Source organism: Rhinopithecus bieti, unplaced genomic scaffold (genome assembly GCF_001698545.2).
Source record: "Rhinopithecus bieti isolate Rb0 unplaced genomic scaffold, ASM169854v2 scaffold_29928, whole genome shotgun sequence".
Classification (NCBI taxonomy): domain Eukaryota; kingdom Metazoa; phylum Chordata; class Mammalia; order Primates; family Cercopithecidae; genus Rhinopithecus; species Rhinopithecus bieti.
The window spans coordinates 1,915,487-1,923,537 of record NW_016814053.1 but is presented as its reverse complement, the minus strand read 5'-3'; the positions used below and the strand labels follow the sequence as shown (position 1 = coordinate 1,923,537).

Here is an 8,051-nt window from a genome sequence, read left to right as displayed (position 1 = left end):
TCAGCCTCCCGAGTAGCTGGGACTATAGGCACCCACCACCTCGCCCGGCTAGTTTTTTTTTTTTTTTTTTTTTTTAGGAAAGCGGGGGTTTCACCGTGTTAGCCAGGATGGTCTCGATCTCCTGACCTCGTGATCCGCCCGTCTCAGCCTCCCAAAGTGCTGGGATTACAGGCTTGAGCCACCGTGCCCGGCGCATGTCATTTTATTTATTTATTTTTTTGGAGAAATAGGGGGTCACTCTGTCACCCAGGCTGGAGTGCAGTGGTGTGATCACAGCTCACTGCAATCTTGAACTCCTGGGCTCAAGCAATCTTCCTGCGTCAGCCTCCTGAGCAGTTAGGACTACAGGTGTGTGCCACCACACCCAGCTAATTTTGTATTTTTGTATTTTTGCAGAGATGGGGTGTTGCTATGTTGTCTAGGCTGGTCTCAAGCTCTAGGGCTCAGGTGATCCTCCTGCCTCGACCTCCCACAGTACTGGGATTGCAGCATTTCACTTTCCTAATATTGTCTTCAGATTAATAGAAATTCTTAATCTTAATGTTACCAATTTATGCCTATGTTTGTTTTTTATGGTTAGTGTTTTTTGCACTTTAGTTAAATTTTCTGGATGCATTCAAAGACTTTGTAAGAGAAATAAAATAAAATAGAAAAAAAAAGAAATCTTTGCCTAGCCCAAGATCTAGAAGATATTCTATGTGTTTCTCTAAAAGTTTTATTATTTTACGTTTCACATTTAGATCTGCAGTCCATTTGGAATTGACTTTTATATATGGTATAAGTTAGGGGTCAAGGTATATTTTTTCCCCAAACGGATATCCAGTTGAATCAGCATCACTTATCAAAAAACCATTATTTTCCCACTGTGCTGCAGTATTGCCTTTATGATACCAGGTATGTGGCGGGTCTTTGTCTGGACTCCATTCTGTTCCATTGCCTCTTCTGTGCTACTACCATAATGTTTAATTATAATAGCCATTTTATTTAAATGGGGTTTCACTCTGTCACCCAGGCTAGAGTGCAGTGACATGATCACAGCTCACGATGGCCAGCTAATTTTAAAATGTTTTGTAGAGACAGAGTCTCATCATATTGCCTAGGCTGGTCTCGAACTCCTGGGCTCAAGTGATCCACCTGCCTCGGCCTCCCAAACTGCTAGGAATACAAGCATGAGCTATAGTAGCTTGGCCTATAGTAGTTTTTTTTTTTTTTTTTGAGACGGAGTCTCTCTTTGTCACCCAGGCTGGAGTGCAGTGTCACCATCTCGGCTTACTGCAACCTCCATCTCCTGGGTTCAAGCAATTCTCCTGTCTCATCCTCTCCAGTAGCTGGGATTACAGGCACCCACCAACATGCCTGGCTAATTTTTGTATTTTTATTTATTTATTTATTTTGAGACGGAGTTTCACTCTTGTTGCCCAGGATGGAGTGCAATGGTGCAATCTCAGCTCACCGCAACCTCTGCCTCCCGGGTTCAAGTGATTCTCCTGCTTCAGCCTCCCAAGTAGCTGGGATTACAGACATGCACCACCAGGCCCAGCTAATTTTGTATTTTTAGTATAGACGGAGTTTCTCCATGTTGGTCAGGCTGGTCTCGAACTCCCGACCTCAGATGATCCTCCAGCCTTGGCCTCCCAAAGTTCTGGGATTACAGGCATGAGCACCTGGCCCTATAGTAGCTTTTTAATAGGCCTGGATATCTGGTAGAGTAAGGACTTCAGTTTTTTTCTTCAACATTATCTTGGCTTTTCTTGGATCTTTACATTTCTACATGAATTTTGGAGTTAATTTGCTATACTCCACAAGATAACCTGTTATGATTTTGATTAAGGTTGCACTGAATCTGTATGTCTATGTGGAGACAATTTACATCTTTGTAGTATGGAGTCTTCCAATCCTTGAACTTCATATATCCCTCCCTTTGCCTGGATCTGTTTTATTATATAATGTATTATAATTTTCAGGATAGAAGTCTTACATGGCATGTCTCTTACATTTATGTCTACAAATAATTTGTATTTGATGTTTTCTGATACTCATTAATAGTATTGTTATTTAAAGTTCATTTTTTATTTGTTTATTGCAGGTGTATGTGGATATATAATTGATTTCTGACCTTGTATTCAACTTTCTAGTTAAGTTCACTTATTGGTTCTAAATAATTTGTCTAGAAATTCTTTTGGATTTTTTATACCCAAACATTTTATCTGCAAATAATAACTATTTTATTTCTTCTTTTCTAATTCATATACTTGGTTGATCCAATGGTTAATCCTAGTTTGTATAGTTTTATATGTGTTTTTTTATTTTTACAAACTGCTTCATCCTTTCTGCAAAAAGACAAGATAGAAATGTATTTTTTCAAGTTCAGGACAAATAAAAGCTTAAAGAAAAAAAATGTATTTTTTCCCTTTATCTCTGGTTGTAAAGTTAAAGTTGGGTCAAAATATGCAAGATTTTCTGACTTCATGTAAAACTCCTAAGATGCTGATAGTACCCAGGAGTCTAAATAATGTTGAATGAGTTCTTCCTGCAGAGAGAAGGTGATAGCATCTTGGTCTCCAGTAAGCCACCTATTCCTTTCCTGGCACCCAGTCAGGATAATCAAACTGTTTTGTTATGGGATACACTAGGTCTTGTTACTTCCCTTTTCTCTCCTCAAATATTTCTTATTTCTCTGAGATAGTGAATTAGTGACTGGTTTTTTTAAGTAGAATATTTTCATTGACCGTCTTATTTTGGCCACCTGCTTATTTCACACTCTGAGCAAATCCTAAATGGTCAAAGTCAAGGTTGGCAAATTCTGTCCTGTGGGCCAAATTCATCCTGTCACCTGTTTTTGTATGGCCTGAAAGCTAAAAATGTTTTTTTTTTTTTTTTTTTTTTTGAGACGGAGTCTCACTCTGTCACCCAGGCTGGAGTGCAGTGGCGTGATTTCTGCTCATTGCAACCTCCGCCTCCCTGGGTTCAGGAATTCTCCTGCCTCAGCCTCCCATGTGGCTGGGATTACAGGCACATGTCACCACGCCTGGCTAATTTTTGTATTTTTAGTAGAAACAGGGTTTCACCATATTGGCCAGGCTATTCTCGAACTCCTGACCTTGTGATCGCCTGCCTTGGCCTCCCAAAGTGCTGGGATTATAGGCGTGAGCCACTGTGCCCGGCCATGCTAAAAATGTTTTTTACATTTTAAGTGTGTTAAAAAAAATTAAAAGAAGAACATTATTTTGTGATGAATTAAAATTATATGAAATTCATCCAGGCATGGTGGCATGTGCCTGTAATCCCAGCCACTTGGGAGGCTGAGGCAGGAGAATCACTTGAACCCAGGAGGCGGACATTGCAGTGAGTGGAGATTGGGCCACTGCACTCAAGCCTGGGCAACACAGCGAGATTCCATCTCAAAAAAAAAAAAAAAAAAATTACATGAAATTCAAATTTCAGTGTCCATAAAGTTTTATTGAAATACAACCGCAAATATTCATTTATGTATTGTCTGTAGCTGTTTTTGTGCTGAACAGCCTCATTGAGTAGTTGCAACAGAGATCATAAGCCTAGATAGTCAAAAATATTTACTATCTGTCTCTTATAAAAAAGGTTGCCTACCCTTGATCTAAATAGCAGGTAGCTACTGAAGGACTTGAATAGAACACTGACAGTCAAAATGTACTAATTTAGCAAAGTTTATCGAATTTGAATATGTAAGATGGAACTGAACATGCAGAGAGGAGAACCAAAGCCACTTATTGTTATTTTTGAATTATCTGGTTCCAGTAATTCTCAGACTTAAGGGAGTTTTGACATGTTATCCTTTAGTTTATCTTGTTGCATCCTTCCATGTTTTAAAATTAACTTGGATCTAGCATAAGGTGAGCAGTATAATGTGGCTGTTGATAAGTCAAACAGACATAAGCTCTACTCTCACATCTGCCTCTTTAATGGCTGTTAACATTGAGTGGGTTATAATCTTTCTAATCCTCAGACTCCTCATTTGTAAAATGGAGATTATTTTGAGAATTAAATGAAATACTATGTATAAGGCATTCGGCTTATGTTAATCCCTTAAGAAATGGTAGATATTATTATATGCTTATTTAAACAATCCTAGTAAATTCAGATTGGTTTTGTTTGAAATATTTGGGGATGTTTTCATTTCTGCTTTCTTCAGCTTTTTTCTGCCAGCCTCCTCTAAAGCCATAAAGCCAGCCTCCTCTGGTCAGCTCATTAGAGTGCGCTTTCTAGATCTTTGAATGAGATGCTCCCTGAATCATGAATTGTTAGTAAAGCTAATTAGATCTTTAAACTAAATTTGTTGTAATTTTGTCTTTCAACACACTCAATGGTTTTGTAATGCACTGTATAGATAAGAAACAGGATAATAGATTATCCTGTTAAGATAATTAAGAATATTTAATTATATGTATTCTTCCCCCAGTTTATATTTCCCCTTTTCCTGATGTGTTACATTTATTGTTTTATTCTTTTTATTTTCTTTAAGGCATATCAGTCTTTTTTAGAGTGAGATAGCCTATTTTAAAACAATGGAGAGAGATCCTGGCATATTATAAAACTAGGGTTGTGAATAATTGATATAAGGGCTGGTTGTTTAGACTGATGTTATGCTTCAAAGGAAAAAAATGCTAGTATTAAAATTAAGAAATTAGGAGGCTGTTACATATGTGGGAGCAAAGAGTATATGGGAAATCTCTGTACTTTTGCTCAATTTTTCTATGAACTTAAAACTGCTCTTAAAAAAGAGTCTACTTAAAAAATTTAGATTAAACCCACTTCCTGTTTCTTAGCTATGCAGTGCATTACAAAACTGTTGAGTGTGTTTAAAGACAAAATTACAACAGATTTAAAGACCAAATTAGCTAAAAAGCTTGTGATTCATGAATCAAGGAGCATCTCATTCAAAGATTTAGAAAACGCACTCTGATGAGCTGACCAGAGGAGGTTGGCTTTATAGGCAGAAAAGAGCTGAAGAAAGCAGAAACAGAGAACCACTGCACTCCAAATAATTTAATTGTAGAGTCTGAAAAACAGGATTACTGGTATCCTAGTGGTACTGACATTTGGAGAATTGGTCTATCTGGTTGTTATCTGTTGTGTATACTTGTTAAGGCTTTAGAGATAGAACAAATTGGAACAGGAACCCATGATATTTTATATTATGCGTTACTGAAATAAAAACTTTTCAGATGTTGTAAAGGTTATGGATGAGTCTGGATATTGTTTTCTGTACCTGATGATGTGATCATCACAGGTCCTTGGAATGAGGTCAGTGAGATATGTGTGCATAGGTAATGAAATTATATGTATTACACATACTTTTGTGTCTTATAAATGAAGAAACTGTTATTTTCCCAGGGTCAAACAGCTCCCAAAGAGTTCTCACCCCAAGATCTGACTCAGAACTGGTATTTTTTTCTGTTTGGTTCAACCAAAGGTTCTTTGATTACTCTGCCAAATACTGTGTTAGGCACTGTAGATAGATAAGAAGATGAATAAGGCATGGCTGTCAACCTGAAGGAGGTTATAGTGTCAAAGAAGATATAACTTAATATAGTGATAAGTATTCTGATAGAGCTGGTACTCTCTTGTACCAATATTAAGGGAATGCTTTTAGCTTAGTACAATTGTTTAAGAAAGCCTCAGAGACAAACCCCCACTTGAAAGTTGAATGAGTAAAATAACTTATAAAAGAGGCATATTCTGCTTCTCTCTGAGGCCTCCACGATATACTTTATATGATTCTAAGTTGTAATCATTAGTGTTTACATGTGTTTAGGGGTGGCAATATGTAGTAGAGCATGTAGTTTGATTATTTTCTAAAGATGTTTTGAATATAGTCCTTCCTTCCTCACCAACCTCACCACTGCTATATGATAAAATGTCACCACTGCTATATGATAAAATAGTGGATAAAGTGTCCATGGTACAGGGTCACTTCTTTTTTTTCCAGGTCCCCTAGAAAGAAGTTTACCAGGGCAGCTCTAAAGGGTTTCTTAGACGAGGTCCCTTTAAGAAAACCAAGTATCATCAGGGAGAGGCCCTTGGAAAATTTTAAACTGCCACTGTAAACTTTGACTTGGGAGGATAACTCTTTTTATTTTTTTTTAAGTGCTTCTTGCAGAGCATGGCTACCCCATAAGCAGTACGTCCAGAGTAGCTGAAGATAACTCTTGACTGCTCCCTTTCTGGGCAAATCCTCACTGCTACTATGACCTCTGGTCTGCTTTTGCCATTTTATTAACACTGTTGGTCAATCACATGTTCATCTCTTCCTCTGTATCCTGACTGAGATCTGCTCTCAACTTTTCCTGTCCTGCTTGCCTGGTTCTTGCCTGATTCTGATCTGCCAAGGCCTCAGATTTCAATCTCTGACCTGCTGACCTGGACAGTTCATGCCCAACCTCCTGGGTGACAGACACAGCCAGCCTGTCCACCAATACCACCCCAACTTGGCAGCCTCTACCTTGCAGCTAGTCCCAGGCCACAGCATTGGATCGCTTGGTGATGATGACTTTTTTCACCTTTCTACAACACACATGTATAGGTGGGGCACACCAACATCTTATGAGGAGGGAGAAAGCCAAGACTAGAAAGAGAAAGAAAAGAAGGGACACCTTCTAGGGAAGGTCTGGAATGGAGTAAGGGGGATCTTGTGTGTTTAAACACAGCCCTCAAATTCAATCCTTCAGTAAATGTTTGAGTGTCTTCAGTGTGTCAGATGTTGTGCTGGGTAATGGGAGCATAAGATGAATAAGGAAGCTATTTGAAATTGTAAAAAACTATTGATTGAGAGTGAAGCACTTTTACAGAGTGTTTTTATCCCTCTGTTATACTTGTCACATAATTTTATGCTAGGTAAGGAAGTTTTCGTGGACTAATCTCTTGGTATTATCCTAAGTGAGCGTCTAAGGTTATTGTACCCAAAATATTGTTTATAGGTTGAAGTTGAGTTATAGTTACTGACATGTGAATTTAGTCAATGACTAAGTCTTATGTTTATTGACTGTATCAAAACAGAAGGAATGATTTCCTATGCTTGGCAAATACTCTCGTATTCTAGAATTGAGACTGTCAGGAAAATGATGAAGTTTGCCAAACATTGCTTTTAGTTTGTTAAAAAGAGACTGTTGATGTTTTGGGAGTCTTTACTCTCAGTGTGACCTGGTCATTAGGAAACATTGGTCACAGTTGGATAGCAAAAAGAAAATCTTTTTTTAAAGACAGAGTCTCTCTCTGTTGTTCAGGCTGGAGCGCAGTGGCGTGATCTCGGCTCACTGCAACCTTCGCCTCTGGGGTTCAAGCGATTCTCCTGCCTCAGCCTCCCGAGTAGCTGGGTCTACAGGTGCCGGCCACCACTTTGGCTAATTTTTGTATTTTTAGTAGAGATGGGGTTTCACCATAGTTGGCCAGTCTGGTCTCGAACTCCTGAACTTGTGATCCACCTGCCTTGACCTCCCAAAGTGCTAGGATTATAGGCGTGAGCCACCGCACCCAGCCGCAAAGTGAAAATCTTCTAAGGGCCAAGCAGGTGAATGTGTTGGGGGTAATGGTCAGGTGGTGAATACAAGAGTGAGATCTTTACAATAGTATTATATCTGATATTATTTTAAAACCACAACAACGATAGTGCTGTGCTGGCCAAATGAGAGGATGGCAGAATTTATCAGTAGCATTCACCTTCTGGATGTTATCCTGGATACTAGACTACCCTCTTGGGGAAATTGATTGGGAGAACTGATATACTGATATGCAAAAAAAGGCAACAGAAAATGGTGCTATTAACAATGATCACCAAAGGCCGGGCGCGGTGGCTCAAGCCTGTAATCCCAGCACTTTGGGAGGCCGAGACGGGTGGATCACAAGGTCAGGAGATCGAGACCATCCTGGCTAACACGGTGACACCCCGTCTCTACTAAAAATACAAAAAAAAACTAGCCGGGTGAGGTGGCGGCGCCTGTAGTCCCAGCTACTCGGGAGGCTGAGGCAGGAGAATGGCGTGAACCCGGGAGGCGGAGCTTGCAGTGAGCTGAGATCCG

At 39.3% G+C, this 8,051-nt stretch overlaps 1 protein-coding gene across 1 annotated transcript in view; it reads left to right on the top strand.

Annotated features, from left to right (window-relative positions):
- The window catches only part of L2HGDH (L-2-hydroxyglutarate dehydrogenase), a 67,322-nt gene that overhangs the window by 21,375 nt on the left and 37,896 nt on the right, over positions 1–8,051 (top strand).